Here is a 16,285-nt window from a genome sequence, read left to right as displayed (position 1 = left end):
AGCACAAACTGGTAGAGCAGATAGTTTTTAACCAAATCTCAGTTTTTCAATGCCAAACCAGACTGAGTTTAAGAAGCTGCAAAATAAAATATGCAGGTTAAATTGGCACAGTGATTCCTTTCCAAATATTTCTACAGCACAAAAGATGGTCTTCTGTATCAGTAAAACAAGAGCCCTTTAAGTATTTCAAACACACAAAAAAATCCAGTACGAGGAATTGCTTATTTACTGATGGAAGAGCTAAAGAACCAAAGAGCACTATGAAGCAACCTTACGTTTAGCAAAAGCAAGGTGGCTCCCACTCACCTAGGGCTGGAGTGACAAAAGCAGGAGGTGGCTATACCAGAGTTTAGGAGTCAGGGTCACCTGGTGGGCCTGTCTAATGGGAACTGAGATCATCGAAGGGAGCGACATCCTCTAGGAACTGGAGCCACACTGGTATTGCAGCAACTCTCAGCGTTGCCACCTGAAACAGAGCCAGGAGCAGTGGGGGATATCCTGGCTTTTATCCTTCCCTAGCTCTCCAGGCTTCCACTAGAGCCTTCCATTAGTGAAACCCATCTAGACAGACGGCAAGAGAGCACAGGAAATGTAGCATCCTGCAAAGCACACAACAGGCAGAGGATGCGTGGTTCTCCAACTCTTCTGTCTGCTTGAGTTCCTCCACTTCAGTTTGCTAGTCAACGTAGGCCTGAAAGCGGCAGGTACGTTTTGTGTGGCAATGACTGAGCTGACCCCTCTTTCATGCAAAGGCAGTGCTTCTTTCCAGTCAGAGTCCTGTTCTACAAGCTCGAACTTTACTTAAGACCATCTACCTATCGAGCTTTTTTGCAATGCCTACGTCCTCTCAAAGCTACTCTGCCCAGAAGCTAATAGAGGAATGTAAAAATAGCTTTAGCGGTCTTTCAGCATGGATTTTCTTATTTGTATTCTAAGTAACTCATTTAGGCAGACCTAGAAAGCTTCTTATTTGCATTTGTTTTGCCCACAGAAAATTCAGTTTGCCACTGCTTCACGTCATAGAAATAATCAAAATACAAATTGCTTGAACTGTAAAGACAGCAGCTCAGAAAACCTAGGATAAGGAAGAAAACTTAGGGCACATTTTAAACATAAGTGAAAGGTGTTTTTGCCCTGGCTATCTTCAACTTCTATCTGTAAAGCACAAGCAGAAAAGAATTTTGAGAATTACTTAGTTCACAGAAACTTCATCTTCTCTGAAATCTTATTTTTGACCAAGTGAACCAGAAAAGATGTCAATGTTAAATCTGTTTTCATCTAATGTAGATAACCAGAATCTATATAATTTTTCTTGAATTACAGTTAAGCAATAACTACTAGTCATCTTAATCTACCATCAAAAGAAAAGCATCTGAAAGAAGAATATGCTATTGATCAAATGAAGAGTGTTTGTTAACTCTCATTTTAAATATATAATTATCTATAATATTAAATTTTAGCCATAATATTTTTTGTTCATCTATTAGCTTTCATAGAGATTAATGGTTGCATGAAATATCACAGTATTAACTCTGTTGGGCATTTTTTGGTGATAGAAAGTATTTTTGGTGGTAGTGTAGTCAATTGTTAACTACTGTGTCCAGAACTGAGGTACATTTTATAAACTGTCCTAATTTTGAAACTGAGATTGCGCCCTGTATAGGGCTCTGTGCTGACAGCATGGAGCCTGCTTGGGATTCTCCCTCTCCCTCTCCCTCTCTCTCTGCAACCTCCTCCACTCATGCGCGCTCTCTCTCTCTCTCTCTCTCAAAATAAATAAATAAACATTTAAAAACAAATAGAACTACCCCACAATCCAGCAATTGCACTATTAGGTATTTACCCAAAGAATACAAAAACACTAATTCAAAGGGATACATTCACCCCAATGCTTATAACGGCATTAGCTACAACAGCCAAATTATGGAAACAGCCCAAATGTCCACTGATTGATGAATGGATAAAGAAGAAATGGTGTATATATATAATACAATATTATTCAGCCATAAAAAATAATGAAATCTTGCCACTTACAACAAAGTGATGGTGTCAGACAGTATTATGCTAAGCGAAATAAGTCAGTCAGAGAAAGACAAATACCGTATGATTTCACTCATATGTGGAACTTAAGAAACAAAACAAACGGACATAAGGGAAAAAATAGAGAGGCAAACCAAGAGGCAAACTCTTAATTATAGAGAGCAATCTGATAGTTACCAGATGGGAGTTGGGAAGGCAGATGAGTTAACTAGGTGATAGAGATGAAGGAGTTCACGGGCTGGGATGAGCACCAGGTGTTGTATGTAAGTGTTAAATCACTGTATTGCACACCTGAAACTAATATTACACTGTAGGTTAACTGGAATTTAAATAAAAATGGGAAAAAAAACAAAAAAAATTAAAAAAAATAAACTGTCCTAACTTTTAAAAACTTTTGTGCTATTGGGGTGCCTGGGTGGCTCAGTTGGTTTAGCATCCAACTCCTGATCTCGGCTCAGGTCACAATGTCACGATTTGTGAGTTCGAGTCCTGCTGTAAGCACGGAGACTGCTTGGGATTCTCTCTCTCCTTCTCTCTCTGCCTCTCCCCTGCTCTCTCTCTAAATAAAACTTTAAAATAAGAAATTTTTGTGCTATCAATAAGCAATTATTTCGACTCCTGAGCTGCCTATGTGTATACATTTTCTTTTTAACGTTCAGTGCATATATATAGTTAGTATCACTTGATCAGTTATGTAAGAAAGCTTTGTGGAGTGAGTGTGAGTGTATTTGTGTTTGGTATATTTCATAAAGAACATTAGCACCCTCTTCTGGATGACTCTGGAGGCTGTAATGAAAACATTCTGTCAATCTCTTCCCATTTCCTAACAATGAACAGCTTGAATTGTTCATTAAATTTGCTCCTGATTAAAGCACAACCTTTGAGTAATTTAATTACACCATATATTTCTGAAACACTGATAAGTGCTAGCATCAAAAAAAACCACTTCATTGCTAAATGTTACCCACTGGGAATAAGTGTTTGGCTTACGAAAAGGAAAAAAAATGCTGTTTCTACATTTCTCAGGTTGAGTGTCCCCAGTGACTCTTGAATATACATAGCTATGCAAGGAGGAAGGAGCAGAAGGACAGACAAGGAGAGCAGACTTGAGCATTCTTCTGCCAGCTGTCAGTACTTGAAGAGCAAGTTTATGCCCTCCTATGCTTTAATACCAGCCACTGACATAATGCAATATTCTTTTATTCAACTGGATTTTTAAAAAAAAATCAGATACCTTTTCAATCACACTGCCTGGAATTCCCCAGATGCTTCTGTGATAGATATCGTATGAGACTGGTGATGGAGATGGGATGTACTTCTTGATTCATTCATTCACTCACTCACTCACTCACTTATTCATTCTACGAATATTTAGTGTGCATCTACGGTGTGGCAAGCACTCTTCTAGGTCCTGGAGATCTGGGGAACAGACTCCAGCTCCCGACTTCATGGAGACTACATTTCTGAGCGAAGAGAGATACAATGCAGAAGTACGAGCATGGCATGTCACATGATAATAATTTCTATGTAGGAAAATGAGACAGAGTAAGTGGAATAAGAAGTGTTGGTAGGTGGTGGGGGGGGGCGTATTTTATACAAAGTGGTCAGAAAGTACTATTGATAAGGTGACATTTGAGCAGAGACATGAGTTAAGTGCAAGTTTAAACCTTGTGGGTATCAGAGAAAGAGCATTCCAGGAGAAGGAACAGCAAATGTAAGCCCCTCTGAGGTGTGGCCCTGGATTCCTTTTAAATATTGCTAATGCTGTGTAGAAACTCAGCATGTAACACAAGTTGTAAGCCTGCTTGAGCTTTGGAATTCGAAAACTTGGGTAAGATGCTACATATTAGCAATTGACAAATTACTTAAAATCTCTGAGTTTTTATTTTCTCTGCTATAAAATGGGGATTTCTACAATTTCTTTCTTCCCAGGGATATTGTAAAAATTAAGTGAAATATTGCAGACAGGTATAGCACTGCTCCCGGCATTGTGTTTAGTTCAGGAAGTGTTAGCTCTCAAACGGGAAAATGCTTCTCAGGGACACTTGAATTTTCTGCAACATTTATGTATTAAATGGATCACAAATGTTAAACTGGAATGTTCTTCTAATAGTAGTCAAAAATCATAATGTAAGCAGAAATATTTCTTTTTCTGGGTTGTCCTGGACAAGCTGCTTTACCTTCGTGAACCTTAGGTTTTGCAAAACGAGGATATTAAATCGGTCACTGCAGTCTAAAGCCTCCAGGTCATTAGAGGGCTACTCTCCCTGTTTTAAACCCCCAAATAAAATTACTTTTCATAAGGATAATGAGGGGCTAGACTTTCAGGCTTGCTTTGGGCTGAGTTATGAGGCATGGAATTCAGTGGCTGAGGTCTCTGGCTATGGATTGTGACAATCTGGCCAAAGTGCTATCCCGAAAAGTTGTTCAATTTACATTTACCTGAAGAGCATTGCTTTTCTCAAACTCCTGTGTTCTTGAGATATTTTCAAGGGCTCCATTATCCAGATCTAACTCCAACACCTCCACTACCAATGAGCCTCCTTCACAGGATTAATGGTCTCTCAATCCCTTCTTTCCAAATTCCATTCTTTCTCTTTTGAGGGAAAAGCCCCTTTCCAAGCTCACTCTGTAAGTCAGCTAAATACGGTGAGATGAAGTGTCTGAAGACTGTGAGGGGTGACTGAAGAAGCAGAAAGCAGAGAAATGATCCCTCCAGAACCATTTCCATGGGGGAAATGAGTCCAAAGGTGGGGTGGAGAATCAGGAATCTAGTCTATTCCTCCTAAGGCGCCTTTGTCCAAGTTTGAAAAATTGTCAGAGGGTCAGGTAACACAGGCTGCCTTACTCATCTTTAGAATTTTTAAACAGGATTAAACAGAACTGGTCAGAGCACTGAAGGAACAGCTAGCTGCCCAGAGGCAAAGCAATGTACAGGAGGCCTTGGTGTGGCTAGCTGTTAAGTAGCAAAGTCTATTCTGAGAAATTGCCCAGCTCATGTTAAAAATCTCCCTCCTTTTAACCTTGCAGAATTTATCAGAACCCCCAGAACTGATTCTGGAATTTACTGGATTTTGACTCTGGGCAAGTTGTTCAGCCTTTTCTGAGCCTCTGGCTCTGTTTGTAAAATGGGGGTGGATGACAATTAGCCAGGAGAGTTGCCTGGCACATAGTATGGCTTCAGGGCATGGTAGCAATTATCAAGATAAAGGGGCAGCATGGTGGTTCTAAGGAGTTATGCATATTGTAAGGCACTTGCTAGCTGGAAGACAGTATGCTAATTTTGGTAAGATACAAGTAAGTATGAAGTAAGAAATATACGAAATGGGCATGAAGAAGATCTGAAGACTGAAAAGTCAGATATTTTGGATGTTACATAATTAAGGTGTGGAAAAACTAATCATGCAGTTGGCAATCAGGCCTCATTTATTCCTCCTGAAGTTCCTACATGGCACCAAATCTACTCTAGTGGAAACTCGGAAGCAGTGACAGCACAGGACATGTGAAATGGACACGATGCAATCACCTGCATTGAGACCAAAATCCATTGTACTAATCAGTTACTGGGATCTTTGCATAATTACACATGCTCATGGGACATTTACTGACTTTGTTAGCTCTCATGGCTGCTAACATGTGACCCTTGGGACAAACACCATCCTGGTAAGAACTAGCTTTTTCTTTCCAGTGTGGAGATATTACAACACAGTCAGAGCATAATTATTAGCTGTGTGTTGGTGACTCAGTTTTTCATTTTCACTTTTCTTTTGTTCTTAACCCTATATAATATTTATTTGCTGTCAAATGAAGTAGAGACTGGGAAATAGTTGCATTAAATTCTATGTAATCCATTTCCCAAAACAAAAATAAACAAATATGTAACTCTTAAAAAGATTCTATTTAAACCACCTTAGGATTATTTAACACAATCTTTTTCATGTCAATAAGCATTTTAGGGAACATAAGGTGCAAAGGGCTAAAACAATGTGAGAATATGTTCAATTTCTTTTGTTTTTGGTTTTTTAATAATTTTTTTAATGTTTATTCATTTTTGAGAGACAGACCATGAGCTGGGGAGGGGCAGAGAGACAGAGGGAGACACAGAATCTGAAGCAGGCTCCAGGCTCTGAGCTGTCAGAACAGAGCCCGACGCGGGGCTCGAACTCATGGACCGTGAGATCATGACCTGAGCCGAAGTCGGATACTCAACAGACTAAGCCACCCAGGTGCCCCAAACTCTCTTTGAATTAAAGGTGGAAAATCAAAAAACCAGGAAATAATACTTGCAGTTAACAGACTGAAAAAACTTAAATATGTGATAAAATCCTAGTGGCTAAAGCTATGGAGAAGCAGAACTTTTTAATTTAATTTAATTTAATTTAATTTAATTTAATTTTATTTTATTTTACTATTTTATTTTATTTTATTTTATTTTATTTATTTTTGACAAGTATGCACTTCTGCACAAGATTGTGGTGGTATAACCTTTCCAGAGGGGAAATGTTGTCCTATCCATCAGTATTTAAATGATACTTTCCCTTGCACTTTCTCCTGGGAATTCCAAAGCTAGGACTTATATTGTCAATATTCTTCCATAAATTTTCAAGCTAATGGACAAAGATGGTTAATGTGGCTTATAACAACAGCAACAGCAATCAATGGAACAACAGAAATTACTACCTATATTTCACAAATAGGACATATATACATGTGACGAGATAACATTTCGTAATATTACCTGTTTTGGGGGTAAGACTGATTATCTTTTTCACCTGGTGTAGTGGGTCCCTTGCTTCAGGGGACAAATGGCACAGCAGAATCCAAATGACAAATACGTAGAGAACATTTGGCTTTTGAGTTTCAAATGCCTAGACCCTGATATTTAGAAGCTTGTGCAGTAAACAAGAGAAACCTATTTATCTGCCCTCCAAGATAAAAACTTCCTGGGTTGGGAAAAGGGAAGGAGTTACAGGAGGAGCATGTATGTGCACTAGAAAGGAGCCTTCCATTACAGGCTGAATCCAGGGACGGTTAGTAACAAAAGCTACAGATCATTTTGCTGAGTCTAAGAGAAAAGAAAACCTGCCTCTTAGATAGAGGCCTGCATGGGACTAGAATCTACCCCCACCCCCAGCCAACTCCCATGACCACCAATTTTGACAGCATCCTGACATAGTGTTGAAAAAACAGAATAGGAAGGAATGGCTCCCAAATGCCAGCATGGTTCAGTAATCCCGTGTGTCTGAGAGTGGCGTAGACACATCAGGGAGATCCAAAGTATCTAAGGGAATTGGAGTAGGAGTCAGGGATGATCAACAGAGATCTACATGGAGCAGCGCTTGAGGACCAGGGGGAACAGTAGACATCTTAGCATCTGTCAGCACAGAATGACAACAACAAGACAACATCTTGTTAGATGCCACATTCATGTCTTAGGACTTCTGCTCTACATACGTCTCATGGAACTCAGATAAATGCCATGCAGAAAAACCCTGAAGTAGCAGAGATTCCGTTTTTGGCCACCCATGGGAATTGAATCTTGAGATGAAATTAAGTTGAGCTAAAGAGAAATAAAGATAATTGAACGTCTTCCTTACCTTAGTTATTGGAATGAGACAGTCTCTCACTTCACATACCATGGAGTAATACGTATGGAAAATAATGAGGCAAGCAAATATGCTCCAATGTGAGATCTGCAAGATAAATTTTACATTAAAAGAGGGAAAAAACAATTTGAAAGTACACCTTCATTTGCATAAAAATGTTGTATGTGCTAAATGTTTCAAGGATATGAAAGAAATGAGTAACTGATTTCTTCTAGACACTGAGACTTTTCATTTTATACCACTTTCTAAAGATTTCTTTTAAACCAAGAGCATATATTACTGTTATAAAACATATTTATAATGCATAATAAAATATCCTTTTCATCTTTATAGCATGTTTTGTGATCCATTACATTGAATTAGAATTCCATTTATGTAGCATTTATTTCAATAATTTCAGAATAAAGGATGAAAATATGGGTCTTAAATATCTTTTGAGTGTGGCATAAAGCTGTCAAAGAGAACTCATTTGGTTTTCTTTTTTCAGTGACAAAGGGTGTTGCAATGTGCCTTTAAGGAAAACAACTCTTTCTCCATCGTTTCCGTAAAAGTCAACACGCAATTTTTCTCACCACAAAACTACAAAAAGTTTTTCTTAAAATGTGTTGATAATCAGAACAAGGACATATGATTTGAAGAACTGGGCAAAGTCATACATTTTCATATGCCCTAGCCTATGGTCATACATGTAGGTAATAGACACTGAACATATCACCAGAACTTAAATATGCAGAAAAGAATGGCTACCTTCAAAGTCATCCTGCAGTTATTCTAAGCCACGAAAACTGTTTTGTAAGCCATTGTTTTGAATTGCTGTTAGAACGGATAGCATATTATTTTGATTGTTGTAACAGGTGCCAAGTAATCACCATTTGAGGGTGGATTTAAATTTTAATAGCAGCTAAAGGCCATTTAGAGTCAAGTATGGTAAGACAGTTGTTCAATTGAGATAATAAATTTACAATTAAAAAACAAGTGGGGTACTATAAAATAACATGATTGTTCCACAAACTCTGAAGGAAAGAATGTCTATTCCCCCAAATAAATTCTTTTTTAAATGTTTATTTATTTATTTTGAGAGAGTGCACTCAAGTGCACACATGAGTTGGGGCGGGGCAGAGAGAGAGAGAGAGAGAGAGAGTGTGTGTCCCAAGCAGGCTCCACACTGTCACTGGGGCTCAATCTCACAAACCATGAGTTTCATGACCTGAGCTGAAATTGAAAGTCGGACTCAACCAACTGAGCCACCCAGGTGCCCTGAAACTCTTGAAAGTCTGCAGCATCATTTGAACAACTGTACTGCCTTCCTACCAGGCTACTTTAAAATAATAATTTTGATGAATGAATTTTAGCCTCCCTGTTAAAAATCAGTCTAATGACTCATGGTGGTAGCATTCTATATATCATAACTTTTTAAATATGGAACTACAGGATTTTAAAAACCAATTTAGTGGGTGCAACCATTAAGAATATAGAAAAGAAAATATCAGAGTTTATGATATGTAGTCAGGGAAGCACCATTTTATCAAACTTTGTTTCAGTTATGTATTTTTAGCCACACATTCATTATTCAGTAAAAATTTATTGAGCCCCTGTTTTGTGCTAACCCAAGGCTCTAGACCAGAGTCTTGCCCTTGTTCAAATTTTGGGCCAGGTACTCCTTTATTGTGTGTATGTCTAGCAAGGAGGAGATTGTCCTTTGCATTGTAGGATATGTAGAAGCAACCTAGGTGTTATGGGCTGAACTATGTCCCCCATATTTCATGATCACTCCTCTCCAGGTGAGTTTGGCCATGAGCTTCTAGGACTTCTCACTTGACTGGGCAGCTGTGTTGGTTAGTAAAACAAGAGAGAAGCAGAAGCTTCTAGTTTCTTAAGAGTTCAGAACGTGACACAATGTATCCCATTGACAAGGTAGCCCTAAAGCTAAATTAAATAGAAGGGAACATCAGCTTCACACTTTGATGAGAAAAGTGTCAAAGAATTTGGGGGTCGTGTTTCAAAACTGCCACATCTTCAAACAACCACATGAGGTGTATTTTCTATTAATATGTCCTAATCTTACAGACAACTAAAACAAAGAGAGATTAAGTAATTTGCCCAAAGTCACATAGCTTTTACATGTTATCTTTTGGTCTTCAAAGACAAACCACAGCGATTCTGCTGTTCTGTCTCTACTTGCGATTAGCACATATAAAACTCCACATCCTTCAGGGGTGCCTTGGTGGCTCAGTCAGTTGGGCCTCCCACTCTGGATTTTGGCTCAGGTCATGATCTCACAGTTGGTGGGATCACACCCCACGTCGAGCCCGTGTCAAGCCCCACACTGGGCTCTGCCCTGACAGCACAGAGCCTGTTTGGGATTCTCTCTCTCCCTCTCTCTCTGCCCCTTCCCTCCTCATGCACAAGCACACACTGTCTCTTGTTCATAAATAAACTTAAAAACAAAAAAAACCACTCCACATCCTTCATAATTTAGAGCCTGGAATAGCTGATTGAGGGCAAAAGACACAGGGGTTCCATAAAATGAGAAAAATATGAATAGAGATTTTATCTGATGGTGGGCAGGTTAAAAGGTGAAGGAACTCAGTAATCTGTGCAACAAATATGGAACGATTAGAAGATATGTGATCAACATGATGCTTGAATTTAAGCAAAATAATAATACATGAGAAAGTCTCTCCGGACTTGAGGTCTTTTTGAAAAAATTATTCCAGATAAAGTTGCACATGCCCATTAAGCATGCGGTGAATCTTTGAGCTTTTAAGAGGAAGTGCTCTAAGTAAAAAGTAATTTTATTAAAAGCCAAAACAACTCCTATCAGCACATAGCAGGAGTATGCGTATTTTTTTATTGTGTCTCAGAACTGAATGCTAAGTAGAGTCTAATATTTTTTGTAATGTAAATGTAAGTGGTACTTAGCCATTTAACACAAAACCCAGTTCTGCCCTGTAAGAAAAGCCCTTCCTCTCTAACAGAAAATATAGAAATGTTTAAAATTCAGTGGAGGGCACATTACTGGCTTATTGACCAAACAGGTATCTTCTTCCAAGGAAGACACAGGAGCTATTCAAACTCATAGATATAATTCATATGCATTCTTAAGTATACAGTATACAGCGGCAGTTTGGTTTCCAATGACACTCTTCAACTGAAATTTGTGCTGTTTAAAACAAAACAAAACAAAATTTCTTTTCCTTTTTAATCTGAAGAATCGGTATAAGAACTACAATTATCTTCTAGCCAGTGACAAATACTTCTGCGTCCATGATATTCAGTATACCAGCAAGTAGAGAAGAGGACAAGGTATTTGATCACCGAACTTCTACATTCCACGTGGGCTGGGAACCTGCCTGATGCATTCACTCTTGTAACCCCACTCCCTGGTACATTTGTGTGGAGTAGAACATTCAACAGACAGTTCCTGAATAAATGAGATGTTTCTTTTGCTCCAAGAAATAATATTTAGTCAGAGTGCGTGTCCACTTAATGGACTTAAATCAGATTTATCAATACTTAAAAATATATTTTACCTCACTTCCTTAATTGTTATGGAGCAGCAGGGGCATTAGAGACAACTTCTCTTAAAATTTTTAAAAAATTATTTTATTTTATTTTGAGAAAGAGACCGTACGCACACATGGGTGAGGGGTAGAGAAAGAGAGAAGGAGGCAGGAAGGGAGAGAGAGAGGGAGAGAAAGAGAGAAAGAGAGAGAGAGAATCTTACGCAGGCTCTATGCTTGGCATGGAGCTGGACGCAAGGTTTGATCCCACGACCCTGGGATCATGACCTGAGCTAAAATTAAGAGTTGGACACTCAACCAACTGAGACACCCAGGTGCCCCTAAACTTTTCTTTTCTTTTCTCTTCTAGTCTTTCTTTCTCTCTTTCTTTCTTTCTCTTTTTTTTTTTCTTTCTTTTTTTTTTTTTTTTTTACTAATGAAGAAACTGAGTCTAGAAACACGGACTCTAGCGTACCTGGCCAAAGTTCACAGATGCTGCAGAGACCCAAACCAGAGCTCCCCATCCAAGTGGACACAGACTTTGCCATACTCATTTTTTTTTACGTTTATTCATTTTCTGAGAGAGCATGAGCGGGAAAGGGGCAGAGAGAGGGAGACACAGAATCCGAAGCAGGCTCCAGGCTCTGAGCTGTCAGCACAGAGCCCGACGTGGGGCTTGAACTCACGAACTGTGAGATCATGACCTGAGCCGATGTCGGATGCTCAACTGACTGAGCCACCCAGGCACCCCTTGCCATACTCATTATTAATGCGAAAGGAAACACAACTATATCTTACCAACTATACCAACTATATCTTATCAAGTACATGCCCATGTTCCCCCAGGTGGGGCTTGGCCCAGACAAGAGTAGAATCTATTACATAAATGTGTCCAAGCATTTGTGGTTTCTTTTCCTTTTTCTTTCTTTTCTTTTTTTTTTTTAGCACTATTGCCCTGTTATTTTTTTCACTACCTTTATATCACCTATCTGACAATATTCAAATGCTGAAAACAACAGGTGCCTGTTGTGTTTATTAATACAGTGCCTAGTACGTGATAGGTGCTCAATAAATTGTTAGTAGGAGGAAATAAAAAAATAAAATTATGTTACAACATCCTCCTGAGTCTCACTTGTTCAATATATTGGTTAAATCTATGCAGGTTTACTCAGGGCTGGCTTCTCCACTCAGGCCAGGGGCACAATGCCTAGGAAGCATGAAGAGGCTCATAAAAATGTTTCAGTATCCTTTAAAAATCAGAAGAAAAAATTTATATGATCCAGTCTGGATTATATTCATCTTTACGCCAATGCAGTTATAAAATACAAGTTTTAGTATGTTTTTGAAAAGAAAGAGCCAGGAAGGCAAGTCGCTTAGGGCCCACGAAAGTTATACTATGGCCCTGGGCTCTCCTGGGATGCTTTAAGAGCTGATGCATGAAACTACAGACCTGCACTGAGCTCACTGAAAACCTACAGACATGAACGTGGAGCTCAATGTGTGTACCCAGCAGTTGGAGAAAGTGTGCTGGTGTATGGCTACTTGCTGAGAAATATACTGGGTTAACTAATGGTAGAGATGTTAAAGTCAAAGATGGAAACTCTGGGTGAGCTGCTCTCTCAAAGTTTATTGGGGAAAAGGATTCACAAGTTTTTTTCTGTAGACCACCCATAAGCCACATGTAATGGATCAGTTACATGTACATTACATGTTACATTACAGTAATGGATCCTCTTAGCCTCCTGGGGCTGCCAGTTTCCTAAGAAGCTGCAAAGGGAATACGTTACCAGTGGAGGCAGGAGCACACACCTTAGGTCAATGACAGCCAGGTGAGTGGTCCCTGATGGTAGGGATTGGGAGTGTCTTTCTGAAAAAGAGAAAGTCTTCCAGGCTGAGAGGGAACGAAGCCAATTTACAACAGTATCAGTCAACTAGGAGCCTTTCTACTCACTGACACTGACCCCTCTTCATTTCTGCCAGAAACCTGTTAGCAAGGGAGAGAGGAGGAGAGAGGACATCCTCCGCCATGTTGGTTTGGGCTTAGGGAAAGATTTAACTTTTACTCAGTTTTGCTACTTTGATTATTAAATGAGACTGGAAATTACAAATTTCAGAATCAAAATTGTAAATAACCTGTAACTTTTTGTTGAGAGCGCAATTCAAAATCATGTCTGAGGTTTCTTTCAGGGGCCTGGGGCAATCATGGGAGACAAAAAAATAAGGCAATTTGTTCAGTATCATCCATTTCAGTGGAAATAATCCGAAACAGTCAATACCTCCACAAATGGTTTCACAAATTCAGATTTCCCATCACTTGAATGTTCATTATTTCACACTGTGGAATAATCAATCTTCATATAAATAAGCAAATAAAATGAGCATAGAATGTAATTCATGATTCTATATGCCAAGTCATAAGTGAGGGCTGAGAGCTCCCACAGAGCCTTCTGAAAGAGGAAGATACTGGTCAAGGACTACATGACATGTAGACAGCAAAAGGAGAGGCCTGGGTGATATTAAGGAAATTTCCATTTCATGTTGCAGAGTACTGATCACATCAGTCAATCTATTCTGGATACATACAACACATGTGTTTGTGATCACTTCTGTTTATATACAAATATTTGTGGAAAATATGGAAAATTTAGAGAACTTAATATCAACCTGTTTTCATATGGGGGAGTTGAATAGAACTGTTGAGGATTCAAAGTAAATGTCCCAAATATGTTATTTTTTGAAGTTTCTTCACTGTGTCAACCTAGAAATTTCTTTTTTTTAAAATGTTTTCACCATCTGCCACCATACAGTTATTACAATATTATTGACTATATTCCCTATGCTGTACTTTTCATTTCTGTGACTTATTTATTCTATAGCTAGAAGTCTGTACCTCTTAAGCCCCTTTACCTATTTTGCCCATCCCCTACCCCCACCCCTCTGGCAACCACCAGTTTGTTCTCTGTATTTAAAAGTCTGGGTTTTTTACTTTGCTTGATTTCTTTAGATTCTACATATAAATGAAATCATGTGGCATTTGTCTTTGTGTGACTTATTTCACTTAGCATATCAACCCTAGATATTTCTCTCAATTTCTATATAATTTTCATATACAACATATTTGTGAAGGTATTTTTCAAATAATTTTAATGATAATAAATGAGAAACCATTTACATATTTAAGTATCCCATTTATCTATTTCCCCAAATATAAGCATAAATTCTGTTTTCTTAATAATCTAGGATATGATTTGCTTATGTGTTGCAGACTATGAGTTTGGAGTTCTCTCTTGTCCAGCAAGAGAGCTGACGCAGAACTGAATATGAGAGAGGCTAATGTCCGGGAGGAGACAAGAACCCCAAACAGGGGTTCATCTCCATATTCACTGAGCTCACAACATATTACCCACGTGGTGAATGTGAAGAAAACAAGATACTACACATGTGAATGTGGAGAAAACAATCAGACAGTAATCATTAACATGTGTGTGTGTGTAAGAAGCAAAGAGCCTGGGGGACATGTGGAGTTTGTGATCAAAGTACAATAGTATATTGGCATCAGATGGGAAGTAATTTCCTGCAGGTGATATAACAAGTTACTCATGATCCCATTCTAACCCATTTGTGTAAGTAGAACCTCTTTCCCCATACCTAAAGAAATTAACTAATGATGAATTTGCTCACAAATGCTTGACCATGGAAAGGTGGGTGTGAGGTTTCGAGTTGAAATGAAAAGTCACACAACTGCTTTTAAGGTACAGAAGACTCATCTTAGAATTTATGTAACAGCCATTCCTGTCTGGTTCTTTTTTTTACTGTTACTTCCAGTGATTATTTCTCAGAAATAAAGAAATGTTAATGTATGTATTGATGGAAACACTGGCAGGTAAGTCTTTTACAAGACTTTTTGCAAGACTTTTGAAGATCCTGTTCACCAAAAATACCTACCCGCGGCCCTTTGCGGAACTGATGTTTTAAGCCCATCCTATCTTTTCCAATAGCATCCCATTCAAACCTAGTTTGTTGCATTCTACATTTATGGGCCACCAAAGGGGTGCCAGACACCAGACTTAGCAATGAATGGGCTACAAATATGATTGATCTATATTTCCTACCTTTAAGGAGACCATTTATTTATCCAATAAGCATTTTCTGTGAGCCTATGATGTGCCACATTTCCTGTCGAAGTTGGAGATACAGGAGGCAGCCAAGATTCTGCCATGTGGAGCTTACATAATATAGTGGGCAGGTAAACAGTGACAAGGTAAATTGGATCATAATTGTTATACAGAAGTAGAGGGTATTAAGATAGCACAGGACAAAGGCACCTAACTTAGTCTGGAATATTAGACAGGTTTCTTTGTTAACATCAGACATTACATCACAAGAAGTAGAATAAAACCAGAGAATTATAAGCTGAAAGAAACATTTTCAAGGTGAAAAGAGCACTGGGATATGAGTGGCCAGTTCTGATTGGTTTATGACTGAAGGAAGTGGAAATCTAGGCTTCCCAGAATAGATGCCACTGGAACTGAGCAATGAGGGACATTTCACTAGGGTACAGTCTAAGGCAATCTAACAAACTCCAAAACATAATGGCATGAAAAAAGTACTACCTTGTAACAGATCAAAGATCAGATGATGCTATCATCCTCCAGATATGACCTTCATCCTTGACTCCAAGCTGGCCGCTATAGCTCTTGTCATCATATATGGATCCCACCTGGCCACAAGAAAAAAAGGACATAGATTGGTATGTGGAGACAAGGAAAAAACCCTATTAAAATTTAAAGTGAAAAAAGTAGGTTGTGTAATAATATACATGGTATTAACTCACTTTTATTAATTATAGCATATATGCGTCATTTGAAATAGATATATACATTATATTTTTAAAATATATTCTTATACATATGCATATACATATATTCACATACATATACTTCTATATAGAAAATTGTATATTCCTGTAAGCAATGGAAGTAGGAGGTGGGAAAAAAAATCTTACCTTAGGTAGTTCTAGATTATTTGAAGTTTTATGTGTATTACTTTTATAAATATGCGTAACATAAAGAGAAGAAAGGATATCAGAGTGTTAATGTGCTTATATTTTCTCTTCATAAGCTCTCATGAACACAA

At 38.4% G+C, this 16,285-nt stretch overlaps 1 long non-coding RNA gene across 6 annotated transcripts in view; it reads right to left on the bottom strand.

The window, feature by feature from the left end:
- Window positions 1-16,285, bottom strand: part of LOC147583567 (uncharacterized) — a 322,172-nt gene that overhangs the window by 296,111 nt on the left and 9,776 nt on the right. For all 6 annotated transcript variants that reach the window (XR_015248334.1, XR_015248335.1, XR_015248333.1 and 3 more), the window contains exons 2-3: window positions 15,763-15,869; window positions 7,638-7,733 (exon numbers count right to left, since the gene is read on the bottom strand). This is a non-coding gene — a long non-coding RNA (uncharacterized LOC147583567). The remainder of the gene's footprint in view (window positions 1-7,637; window positions 7,734-15,762; window positions 15,870-16,285) is intronic.

Source organism: Puma concolor, chromosome A2 (genome assembly GCF_028749965.1).
Source record: "Puma concolor isolate L17-30 chromosome A2, mPumCon1.1.hap2, whole genome shotgun sequence".
Taxonomy (NCBI): domain Eukaryota; kingdom Metazoa; phylum Chordata; class Mammalia; order Carnivora; family Felidae; genus Puma; species Puma concolor.
The sequence above is the reverse complement of the archived record's forward strand: the minus strand, read 5'-3'. Positions and strand labels throughout refer to the sequence as shown.